The 13,360-nt window shown below is 37.9% G+C and overlaps 1 protein-coding gene across 1 annotated transcript in view; it reads right to left on the bottom strand.

Moving 5' to 3' along the window:
- si:dkey-247m21.3 (5-hydroxytryptamine receptor 4) overlaps window positions 1-13,135 on the bottom strand; it is a 50,560-nt gene extending 37,425 nt beyond the window's left edge. The window contains exon 1 of the mRNA XM_053687900.1: window positions 12,948-13,135. The gene's annotated coding sequence lies outside the window, so the exon portion shown is untranslated. The remainder of the gene's footprint in view (window positions 1-12,947) is intronic.
- Between the last annotated feature and the right edge of the window lie 225 nt (window positions 13,136-13,360).

Raw genomic sequence — 13,360 nt, 5'->3', positions numbered from 1 at the left:
CAAAACACAATCACGTTCCTGCAGCATGGATACCAAAGTGAGAGCACTGGGAATAAATCGCATCATAGCTTTCAGATCTAAACTTCTGAACAAACAACAATCCAAACATTGGCGATGTGCGCTGTTGAGATAATGCCATTGTTTTCCTTTAACACCTTGACGCCTACATTAAGATCTTTCTAATTTTGCAGTTTCATATGATCATGATTACCAATCATTACAATTTAACAATAACCTCAAACGATCAGATGCATAGGATAGGCTCCAGAGCCACCACGACCTTGACCAAGATAAAGCACTTAATGAAAATAAATTATTATCTACTATTATACTAAATGAAGTAACCTCCCAAAAGTTATTTTCCCATAACAGCATGTCCCAAAATAATTTATTCCTCTTATACCTGTCATGTAATATCAGAGAAGGAATGCTAGACTACAGTTTCCAGCAGCCACTGCACCACACCTTCATGTTACAGCTGAACAGTGGTAGCTCAGTGGTTAAGACATTGGGTTACTGATTGGAAGGTCATGACCCCAAACCCCATCACTGCCAAGCTGCCACGGTTGGACCCTTGAGCAAGGCCCTTAACCCTCAACTGCTCAGATGTATAATAGAGATAATTTTTTTCCCTTAGTATTTTGCCACAAGCTCTATAGCTACTGTTTTGTGTTTCGTTTGTATTTATATTCAATCTAGTCTGCACTTGCATCCGTCTCCGCCTCCAATCGTGACAATACCAAAACAATTTACAAGAACTACCAAATGATTTATTTTTTACATTTATTAAAGACCATTTACCGTTTATAGTTACGTTGTGGAGTATCCATGAAACAAGTTAGTTCCTGTTATCCCTTACATCAAAGCCTGTCTTTTTCCCCTCTGAAGTTAATAAGACATCAAAGCCTTAATTATTAACATGTAAGTTGTTACAATAGAAGCAGTAACGGTTTGTAGATACACTACTGTCAGAGTGTCACGGATTTCCCCTCGCGCTGAGTGCTCCGGCACTGCATGAACTTCCCGAAGAACGACAGAGCACGCTTCCGGGTTTTCACTAACTGTGTTTACTTGTGACACGTGCGTTTGTTTTTGGTTTCTGTCCTATCTCCGCCCCTGTTATGTTATTAGTTCTTTCCTAATGTCTCAGGTGTTCTGTGTTATGCCCTTTGATTAGTTTGTATATTTAAACCCCCGTGTGTCTTCGTTCTGGATGAAGTATTAAACGTTAGTGTTTGCCGCCTGAGCCATACCAAACCTTCGTTCTTCGCTTTATGTTTTCGATCCTGCCCCTAGTTTTCTCGTTTCTAGTCTACGCCCAGTTTATGCCTGTTTGTAGTTCTCCCGACCCACGCTTGTCCTTGACTACGTTTTTGCTTATTGATTTGGATTTGTCTGCCTCTCTCTTTAAATAAAGCTTTTAACTGCACTTACATCCGTCTCCACCCTGTTTATATGACACAGAGCTTCTGCTATAGAAAATGAATCAACACCTTCTGACCAATCAGATTTGAGAATTCAACAGTGCTGATGTATACATAGCTTTATTATAGGACTAAATAACTTTTGCCAAAACCAAGAAGATCAAATAAGAACCGGATGTACATATGCTGTATTAACGGACTGCCTTTCACTTCGTACACTGTCATCCTTCTGACCTACTTAAAAACACACACACACACACACACACACACACACACACACACACATTTCATCATCACACTATCAGCGCAAGCATCTAAGTGCTCTGGAGTGCTAGGCGTTTTTATTTAACACTCACATAATGGCCGAAAAGGAACGATGACAGGTAACCTTTTAACCTTCAGATGTTTAATAGTTGTAAACATTTAGCAAAACTTGTCAGACATCATACAAGACAATATAATATCAGCAATGACTAAAACATCTATGAAGTGGATTTACTGTTAACACCCTGAAGTTGATTATTTTCCTATAACGGCACATCCCTTGGAGTTTCATTCTTCCTATTCCTATACTTCCAATTTGCCAAAAAATACTACAAAACAAAAATTCTTAAAGAATGACACACCTTATTTGATTATATGATTATATGGTTTTCTTTTTTTAAATAACATTTTGTAAACTGCTTATCATTATGTATATTATTACATGGTGTGCCCACCGTACAAGTCCTTGTGTACTGTCATGTAACATCAGAGAAGGAACTCTGGACAGTTCCCAGCAGCCACTGCACCATGCCATCATGTCACATGACCTCCTGCACCTGAACTTCATTCATGTTAACGAGCACTTACGGGTATTTATAGCCACAGTTTGCACTACACTGGTTGTCTTACATTTGCCTTATTTCTCGTTTCTCTGCCTAGATTCCACAGTCTATGTGTTTAATCATTTGTGTTCATACTTTTGTTTTATTTCACTTAAATCTGCACTTGCATCCTACTCGCATTCCCTGTCGTGACATATATGCGCTGTTAGAACAACGGCATTAATATAAACCTGTGGTCTGCACTTGCACTACTGGCAGTTGCACTGCTATGAGAGAAAACACCTTCTGACCAATCAGAATCCAGACATCAACACTGCAATGAGATAAAGGCATTATAATATAAAGATAACAAAATATGCCTCTAAAAATGACTAAAAAGAAGAAAAAAATCTCCTCCCATGTCTTTTAAAAAAAAAAAAAAGAAAAAAAGAATCAATATAAGGTTCCATGTTCAGCATCCGCATCATCATCATCTTATTTGCTGTTAACACATGTTTTAAAGAGGATTATTTGGGATAATCTTTTAAACCCGAGTCCAACAGCACCATAAGAGAAAAGACACAGAATGATATGAAGCAATGCGGTGGAATAACTGTAACAAGCCCGGTGCTGTCGATTCATGCAGACTCATCGGTGACAGTCTTGTCAGGTGATTACAGAGTGACACGCCCACTTAGAGTTGAGCTCCATTTGGGCTGATATCTTTTAGCCCGTTTTCATGTTATGGACTCATCAGTCGCCATCAGTCGTGTTATGGACTCAGGCGTGGGTGTAATGAACATGAACAGGCTGTATTATTTACTCTATCGTCCTTTTTTTTCTCTCTCCCTGATATGTCTTTTTAGGAGAAGCTAAAAGGTGACAAATTGTGCAGACATTGTCCAACTAACATACAAATTACACAAAAAGACAGATTACAGAATTGTAACTTTAGTGTTTTTGTTGTTGTTTAATGAAGGGTTACAACTTTTCTGTTTACTGTGTTTGCTAGTCAATCCAGCATGAAACCACTTGAGCATTATGGGCCTAAAACACGAAAGAAAAAAATAAATAAATAAATAAATAAATCACTAATGCAGTAATCCCCTTTATGTATTACACATGTGCATTTGGGATAATTTAATGTGTGTAATAATTTGCCACAATATTGCTTACATTTATAGCATTTAACAGACACCCTTATCCACAGCAACTTCTACTTCTTATTATTCTTATTATTATTACTATTACTACTACTACTACTACTACTGCTAAGAATAATAATAATAATAATAATAATAATAATAATAATAATAATACCACTGGATATAATGTATTGGTTAAATTTGTCACTTCTTTGCTGGTTTGATGCAGATGAAAATGATTTCATTCAGATGCTATGACCTTCACCAGATGTGAACACCTATGTGACACTTCATACACTTTACATGCTTGTTTTTTAAACCCGTAAAACGAATAAAAAATCACAAGACTAGTATCCACTTGAGCACACTGTATTACTGATTAAGATTCAGTCACAGAACCCAGATGATTGATTTTGAATTTTAATAATTACTGCAGATATTGGTTATGTAACACAATACGTGGTCACATAAAATGATGAGAAGAAAGAAAGAAGGTTCATCAGCCCCACCTTCAGACCCAATCCATACAGTCCATATACGAAAAAAAAAAAAAATACAAACTACTAAAACAGCAATTTGTTGACTAATGACTTCTACGGCTGGGAAAGACCGAAAAATGGCCACATAAAAATTAATTATGGCTGTTTTTCTTACATGAAACCAGACATTATAGCATTTTAAATGGAGGTTAGGGGGAAATGTAAAATATGGGCACTTTGAACATGCTAAATGAATTCTCCTAATCAGCTAAATAGAAATAATAGGGCGATGTTAACGTCATATTTTGGTAATAGTTTTCTTTTTTAAAATACTTCAAACTTTCTTTTATTCTAGCAAGATAATCAGCTCTTGCATTAAAGTGAGAGTTAATCCACTGCATGTGGCATGTAGTTTGTTTTTTTTTTCTTTTACTACGCAGGAAAACCTGTTCCTAATTAAACTGTAATAAAGACCCATATGTACATAAATCAGAAACTGTGAAAGAAAAAGCCAATGGAATACAAACAGACAGAGGTTACACCACATGATTTTTGGCCACACCGCATGCTATTTTCAAGTTTTCTAATTTAATAGGCACAGAATTGACCACTGAAGCAAAACAGGGCTTCTTCTCACCAAAGTCCATTATAAAATTTGTGATAAGTTATAGATTTACAGATAAAATTTGATTGTTTTGTTGAGATCATACAACATGACAGCTATATGTGGCATCTACAAAGCAGTACCTAAAAAGGTGTAGGTTTCTTACAAATCTTCTAGATGTTTCCAAAGATCCTTGGCATGCTGCTCTATGATGTCACTTTTCATTGGATTGTTTTCAACATAGAAGTCACAAAATGGTCTTTTCTTCATCATTGGTCACACTAGATGATATTTTGTCCAATGAACAACTTTCATTAAAACGATTACTTTCGTGTACACAGTCTTGTTGTCAGAAGTTCAAAACACTTTTGAAATGAGGCCAAATTTTGCGAAGTAAAAATATGAAAGGATTTAGGAATTTTTAACAAGTTTTCAGAATTGCACTAATGGTCAGACCACATGATATTTTAACTCTAATAATAACTGACAAATGACCAATACAAAAGACTGAGAAAACTAGTGGGTACATGCATTTTATGAGAAATACTAAATATTTATAGCAGAGATGATTTTAGCAGCATTTGCCCTATCGTCTGTAGGTTGTGAGTTAGAATCCTGACACCACCCATCGCCGAGAGAGTAAAACTGGCCTTGCCTGTTGGGTGGGATGGTTAGCATACTCTCTCTCCTGTTGCTACATATGCATACACTTTCTTGTTTAACATAAAAGCTAACAAGCTATCAAAATGGCTGAACCATATGAGTTTAACAGAGTTGGGCAGTTGTAGCTCAGTGGTTAATATGTTGGACTACTGATCGGACGGTTGTGCGTTCCACCCCAGCACTGCCAATCCACCACTGTTGGGCCCTTGAGCAAGGCCCTTAACCCTCAACTGCTCAGATGTATAAATGAAATAAATGTAAGTTGCTCTGGATAAGGGTGTCTGTCAAATGCCAGAAATGGAGTTAGCTTTCTACCTCGGTCCTCAAACAATAGTGATTTTTGCAACACACTAAAAAACTAATAGAAACATTTTTGTGTATACTAATAGAGATGAAGAGAATGAAGAGAGTTCTTCATGATTTTGCTGGATGATTCTACATGAAGATGGATTTTTTTTAAAAAATCCTCAAAACTCTATATTTGGGAAAGATTACTCAGAATAAACCTACATGGACATGGGAAGAACATGTGAAACGTAGCATAGACAGTTACCCAAGCTCAAGAACAAACCCCAGAGCTATAAGCCACTGATGCTACCTGCTGCGGCACCATGCCGCCTCCTATTCATGTCCACACTAAAAGGGTCAAGTGTGGTTTAACAGCATAGGAAACAACTGACTGACTTGAAAAAAAAATGGGGGGTTTGCTGGAACCAGATCAATAGTCCCTGGAAATGCATTTGGAGACATGCAGCCAATTCCAAGCAAGACTATTTCCTGAGTCTTTCTTTCTCGCATGAGGCTGGAGCGCAAATGGGCACACGTCCATCACAGCACACAAAAACCATAAACATGCTTTTACTCTCACCTGGCAAGGAAAGAAGGAAAAGAAGTGCAGGTGTCAAAAACACACAGAAACATAAAAGGATAAACCAACAAGGTAGGACTAAGAGTATGAGTTAAGCAGTACGGCAAAAACTACATCATATTACATTTGCTATTATAATCACCTCCACTCTTCTGGGAAGGCTTTCTAGTAGATTTTAGAGTGTAGCTGTGTGGGAGTTCTTCAGTTGTTCTTCCCCTCCAACCGTAGAAAATCATATCTTCATGGAGCTCACAGGGACATTGTCATACTGGAACATGTTTGGGCCTCTTAATCGCAGTCAAGGCATCCTATACAATTGTGTGCTTTCAGCTTTGTGGCAACAGTCTCGGGAAGACCCACATATGGGTGGGATGGCCAGGTGTCTACAAACCAGTCTGGTCGTATAGTGTAATTGCAGGTAGAATCTGTAATTGGACCATGCTACTGTATATGACTGGTCTGAGGAATCATTTGAGACAATTGTTTGGATTTGTCTCTTAACTATGGAACAGTTAATGATAACATCTTGTTTTATAGCAAATGATTGGATTTAAATCTAACAAATGTCAACTGGAAAAGTTATTGCAGTGACTGGAAAAGGCCAAGGGGGAGTATGGGGAGGATAATATCCATGTATCAAAAATGTGTGTGTACCATGTTGCCTACGACTAGCAAAGGCTGGGAATAATAAGGGTTTGTTGTTATTGTTGTTGTTGTTGTTTGCTAGTTTCAGGTGTTTTGTGTGGTTTTTAAGACGTTTTGCTGAATTTTATTACCTCTTTGATGAGAAACATGCCTGTTCTAGAGAACGCAACTGAACAAAGTACGTCTAAAACTGCTCAAAACAAGCTGATAGACTGTCATTATTAATGCCATCTTGTCCCACCAAAATAATAACAAAGCATTGCTGACAGATGCATTGTGCAGATATAGGATGCTTTCCTCCATTTGTTATGGAGACAGAACATACGCAATAGCCAGAGAAAAAAACGTGTTATTTGAGCCAAAGACTGCACATTATTTAGCAATTTTTGTGAGATTTTAACAGCTATTTCAAATCCGTGTTAGAAACACCATTCTTGTCGATCCATTTCAGATTTATGGGTCTCTCCCCATTCAAATAGATATGAGTCAGGGGTTTTATGACTGAAAAGAACTGCCTGAATGTGTTTGCAACAAGGCTGCAAAGTGGACAGACTTTACTAGAAGGACTTTCGATGTAGTGCACTATTTACACCCAGATGATGGATGAAAACCAGGGAAACACTGTGTATAACACAACCCCCGTTTCAGTACTCTTTTTACCATGCCCTGGTCAACTTCGCCTCAAAACTGGGAAGTGCCTAACATTTTCTTCACACAAGGAGAAGGGGACAGCAAGGAGTGGATTTTAAAGTAGAAACACACTCACCCTTGGCAGTGATCATAAACATGCATACAATGATTGCTTCTGTGATTTGCATAGTACATTTACTTTGTAACAATATATTCTATAGCTGTTGAAACGTAAGTGATAACAGGAAGTAAACTATTTCGCGGACGTTCCAAAACATTAATCATAATTATAATTATGTAAAAGAGTACGATGTGTCATTCTTTAATTATTAAAAACGATTCATTGTTGAAAAATCGCTGTGGTATAAGAGAAATAAAACACTTTTCAGAAAATAATCAACTTACTCAACAGTAACTAATAGTCACCGGTCATTGGTTATTCTCCTATAGCAGCACTGCTTTATTTCTTACTTATCATAGCATAATTTATCAGGATATTATAAAAAGTGCGTCATGTCCACCACTTATATAAATAGCTTCATTTTTAACCATTGTTTAAATTGGATGTTTAGTCTAACACATGGAATGATTTTGTATTAACTGGGACTAAACAAAAATCCCTCACATTCTTACAGTAATCTATTAATTACTGCTGCATTATTTATTTGGCAAGGTGACAAACTAGCATGAAACTGCAAGAACATATCAATAATTTAGCGAGACGGCAGGTGTGTCATCTCAGTTACTCATCAGCGCCAGATCAAGATGCAATAATAGCCTAAAAGATCTTGGCATCTCGGTACTTGCTCCGGGACATGGACTCTTCGCCTCCAGAATAAACAGCTGTGTGGGGAAATAAGTCAAAGTGATAAATAACAATTCATCCATGGAACCAATTAATAGGATCGAGTTTAATCTCAGGCTGCAATAACTCACTGAAGCACAGGGACCACGGTAAAAATAAATACTATTAAATATAAAAAATATTTTCATGACTGATCATCATATTTTCCTTCTCGCTTCAATATGGACAGACATGAGCATTTTCTGCAACAGAACCCACAGCATGGCCATAACAGATTAATGTGATGCAAACACATGAGGAAAAATTCTCCCAGTGACAAATGCTCTGATTATTAATTTTAACACCTTCCCACACAGCCCCTTTTTTTCACCAGACAAACTGAAGGCTGCATTTGCGCTGCATTCACATTTAAAAGAATTGAAACAGAAAAGAGAGATATGAAGATTTAGCAATTTGACTTTTAAACAAACTCTTTCCAGTTCCTCTAGTCGAGCTTGGAGCTCGGCCGGATGTGCATTACTGGCACGACAACAAGTATCAGGAATTTTTGAACAAGAGTGAAGTACAAATGTAGCCCATCTGGGTAGAAGTGTGCATCAGGACTGGGATCCCATAGGATGGATGCAACAAAAAAAGTAGCGTGTGTGAGCGGTCTTACTTCCCTGTGGGCATGAGCAAGCAGTCAGTCATGAACTTCATGGGACGAACAATGATGAATATGTTTTTATTAATAAACATTAACATGAATACTAACATACAGCATTTGGTGATTCATTTATCCTTGGTAACGGTCTGGTCAGGGTCGTAGTGGTTTAAATTGTAATACTGTTTTGTTTATAGCTTTGGAAATAGAACCAAATAAATTCATTAGAAATAATAATAATTGAAAGGAGAAATTTTCCAGTTCCAGCGATGCCCACTTCTGTTTTAAATCCATAACCTGATCAGGTGACTGAATGCTTAGAGTCCACGTTCCGCTAGACGCTAGATGAGGTAACTCCATTTAAAAGAAAAAATATTTGGAAAGAAAAAGCTAGCACCCTGGTATAACGATCACACACCCAGTTTAAAACAGACCACTCGACAATTAGAACGTAAATGGCGTCAAGCCAAATTGGTAGTATTTCAAATAGCATGGAAGGAGAGCCTCCTGAACTATAGAAAATCTCTCCACCTTAATTGAAGATAACAAAAATAATCCTGGATTCTTATTCAATCCTGTAGCAAAATTAACTAGGAATATAACCACCACAGAAACTTGTTTAATTTAATTTAACTTGTACACTAGATTCCTAACTTACATAGTTCTTTAAATAGATTATTCCAGAAGTAATCCAACCGCTTCTAAAAATAATCAATTCTTCCCTTAGCACTAACTAGGTACCTAAATCATTTTAACTAGCAGTTGTTAAACCTCTGATTAAAAAAAAAAAAACCTGACCTTGATCCCTGTCAATTCTTCAGCCAGAGGCCAATATCAAATCTCCGCTTTATCTCCAAGATCTTAGAAAAAGTTGTAGCACAGCATATATGCTTGTACCTACATAGGAATAACATTCATGAAATGTTTCAGTCAGGATTTAGGCCTCATCATAGCACAGAGACAGCGCTGGTTAAAGTGGTAAATGACCTACTACTAGCCTACTACGTGAGCAAACTTTGGGTCTTTTATGATCCTCCATGCCTACTTCGATCAAAAGGTGCAGGCTATTTGTTGGTACATTGAATAGTGAAGGCTACAGCAGGGGGAAGAGCTTTCTCTTACAAAGCCCCACAGTTATGGAACAGCCTTCCCATTAGTGTTTGGGATTCAGTGTTAAGTCCATGCTGGAAACCTATTTGTTTAGTCAAGCTTTTTGGGAATAGTTTTTTTCTTAGGTAAAGGAGCAGATCTAGACAGCTCACAGGCATATAGTGTTGTGGTGAACTGGGATGTTTGGATGCTGTCGCCCCCCCAGCCAAAACCCCCCCTTTGTTGATGGTGGAGGGGCTCCATATGTCCATATGTCCCAGGTCGCCCTCATGTCTATGTTACTTTCTGGCTTTCCCTTTTAGTTATTCTGTCATAGCTAGTCTTGCCGGAGTCCGTGCTTGCACTCACGCAAAGTACATAGCTCTTTACCATTACGGGACAATAACCATACCTAATAATCTCTCCCTCTCTTTCCCTCTCTCTCCCTCTCTCTTTCTGTCAAGCTACACACGACACTCCTGAGCTACCAGTGATCCTGACCCCTTCTGCTCTACACACCTGCATGATCCATCCTGATGGATCCAACTTCTGGTTGGCGTTCTCATCAATTGGAAATCAAATGCTGCTGCTAAGGATGGCCCCACATGGTACAGCCTAAATATCATTGAGATTGCTGAGGATGGGACCACTTAAAAACCATAAGATGGCTTTGGACCTCAATTCATATCAACAGTTATGCTATGATGGCTAGGATTGCCACAAATGCCACAAACAGTTTTGCACTCGAGTCTCCATCAGTGAACTGGGGAGAAGTTCAGCAAAACAGACTTCATGTAGAAACTGTAATGAATTTTCCTGGTTACACAATTGCACTATTTGACCATGTAGTATTAGCACATTGATAGAAGGGAGTTACTTATTAATAATCACACTATCCGTTTTGAGTCTGGTTCCTCTCAAGGTTTCTTCCTCATGTCGTCTCAGGGAGTTTTTCCTTGCCATCGTCGCCTCCGGCTTGCTCATTAGGGATAAATTCATACATTTAAAATCTATATCCTGAATGTACATATTTCTGTAAAGCTGCTTTGGGACAATGTCCATTATTAAAACCGCTATACAAATAAAACAGAATTGAATTGGATTGAATTATGCATTTCTGTTTGAACGCTACTAGCCAGGTAGCTCCACTCAGTCAAACAGAAAAGCAGGAAAAAAGAATGAATCTGATTTTATAAGATAAACTTATCTTTCCCTCTATTACTACCATGTTATTTTAATCATTTTCATTAAAACTATCGTAAAGGTATTTTATGATAACACTATTAAATTTGGCAAGATTGGTTGGCAGTAGATGGTACCGTAAACGATTAAATAGTAAACTTGTGCCATCACTGCTCCTTCTACTTTCTGGAATCCATTCAAAATTCCTGAGCGTGTCACACTTATCTATATAACTGTATAAATCATGCAGTGATTTATGCAGTGTATATTTTCTCATTCCTCCTAAAATGAATTCCTGGCTACGCCACTGGATGTGGCGAAATGCCACAGTGTGTCATACAGAGTCAGAAACCACATCGACAACAGATCTGCCAACGCTAAATGTGGTAGACATAACCTTCCCTTATTAGCATCATAGTTCCAGTGCAAAACTACAGAAGTAAACTTCACACACCAAACATGTCTCAGCTGATCGACTGCATTTGGGACAAAGGAGACAGTGTGTACGCTACACTTTCGGGCTGAATTATTGATTCGAACTGCTGTGTTTATCAGGCCATAAATAGAAATTCAAGCACAAAATGTGCAAAAATTCAGAAATTTCATCTTACACGCAATAAGGGAGGCTTCACTAAGCAGCACGCACACACACACACACACACACACAGTTTACTCCAGTAAGCCACAGATTTATACCAGATCAAACTGTACATGCTGTAACGGTTTATTAAAGAACACCAATTCTTAGAAAATAACAGTTTTAACAATGTGCACGCAAAATAATGACCAGCTCATCACATGTGCATGAACCGTCAGGACAGTGATGAAGTAAATGAAATTTAACGACACTGTAAGGAGTTTTAGCTTGTGGTGTTGCCTAAAGCACTGAATAAATGTATAGGTTATAGCACAGCGCCGGATTCTGGATTCTGATTGATCAGAAGGTGTTGATTAATTTTCTGTAACAGCAGCTCTGACACTAGTCACAGGTTTATATTAACGCGCTCATTCGAAAGCATTATCGTTTCTATAGTAACGACTATTCACAGGGTCTTGCAGCACACAATCTAACCCTAATAATAAGTGGATTTGTGGTATAAGTATAATAGTTGGTATGGTAAAGTTTTCTGTGAGGAGAGCCTGCTATAACACACTCATAACACACAAATTTACATCGAATAATAACACTGAAACTATTTTTTCTATAGTGGTCAGATCACCAAAACCACATTTGTTCAATAACCAGCGAACGCTTTTGGGGGTAGTGTTTAAGGTTAATGGTTAATTTGAATGTTTAAATAAATAAATAAATAAAAAATTTAAAGTCTGCCTTAATGTCAGAAGAACAAAATAAAATAAGAACTTTGTTTGTTGATTAGATTAAGTGTCAGAATATACAAACTATACAAACTTGACCACAATGTTTTAATTGGTTTGAAAAGTTCTTTGAATTTTGTAACCTACTGCACATGATTCAAAACAAAAGTTAGAGAAATAATTGTGGGTTTTTTTTGTTTTGTTTTGTTTGTTTGTTTGTTTTGAAAGAGAAACTGATGACAGAAAAAGCCGCAATCACAAATTCACTGTTTTATTCTATTTGCCTATTGAACTTTTGGGGAAACAAATAAGCACCATATTTGTGAATGATAACATGCATAGACGAGCCTCATTTTTATTTATATAGAATACAATTTTACATTGTCCCATCATTTAAAATGACGACGTGACGCACGTCTGGCGCAAATTTTGCGGCATGGATAATATAATGTTGCATTCATTTGGAACAGTAAGCTAGCTTTAAAGGACACTTTACATTCCAGGAAATATTTCACCCAGTTTGGAAACTGGTGCACAAGAGCATTAAAGAAAGCCACTTCTGCATGAATCTCAGGCATCAGTATCCTGCTCCACGGCGCGTAATGTAATTCAGTAAAAGTGCCTTCAGCACTGAGAACTTTACTCACCCAGGCACTGTGTCCCTCAGTAATACAACTCCATAAACGCTGCATTTTTATCTCCTGCCATTCACTTGTCTGAAAGCTCCTAGTCCATATAGTGAGAGGAGAGGAGTCAGGTGAAAGAGCGCTTGTTGAGGTGTGTATAGTAAGGTGTGCACGCATGAACACACGCTCCCGTTTGCCTGTTGACGCGTTTAGCAAAGGCGCTCAGAAAAGGCAGCATTCTGCCTTCTGGAGCAACAGCGCCTCCCAGTGGGATTCAAATATATTTCTTGGATGGAAATAATATTCATCCATCCATCCACCCATCCATCCATCCATCCATTCACCCATCCACCCATCCATCCATCAATCCATCCATCCACCCATCCATCAATCCATCCATCCACCCATCCACCCATCCATCAATCCATTCACCC

Source organism: Ictalurus punctatus, chromosome 18, assembly GCF_001660625.3.
Source record: "Ictalurus punctatus breed USDA103 chromosome 18, Coco_2.0, whole genome shotgun sequence".
NCBI classification, from domain to species: Eukaryota; Metazoa; Chordata; class Actinopteri; order Siluriformes; family Ictaluridae; genus Ictalurus; species Ictalurus punctatus.
The sequence above is the reverse complement of the archived record's forward strand: the minus strand, read 5'-3'. Positions and strand labels throughout refer to the sequence as shown.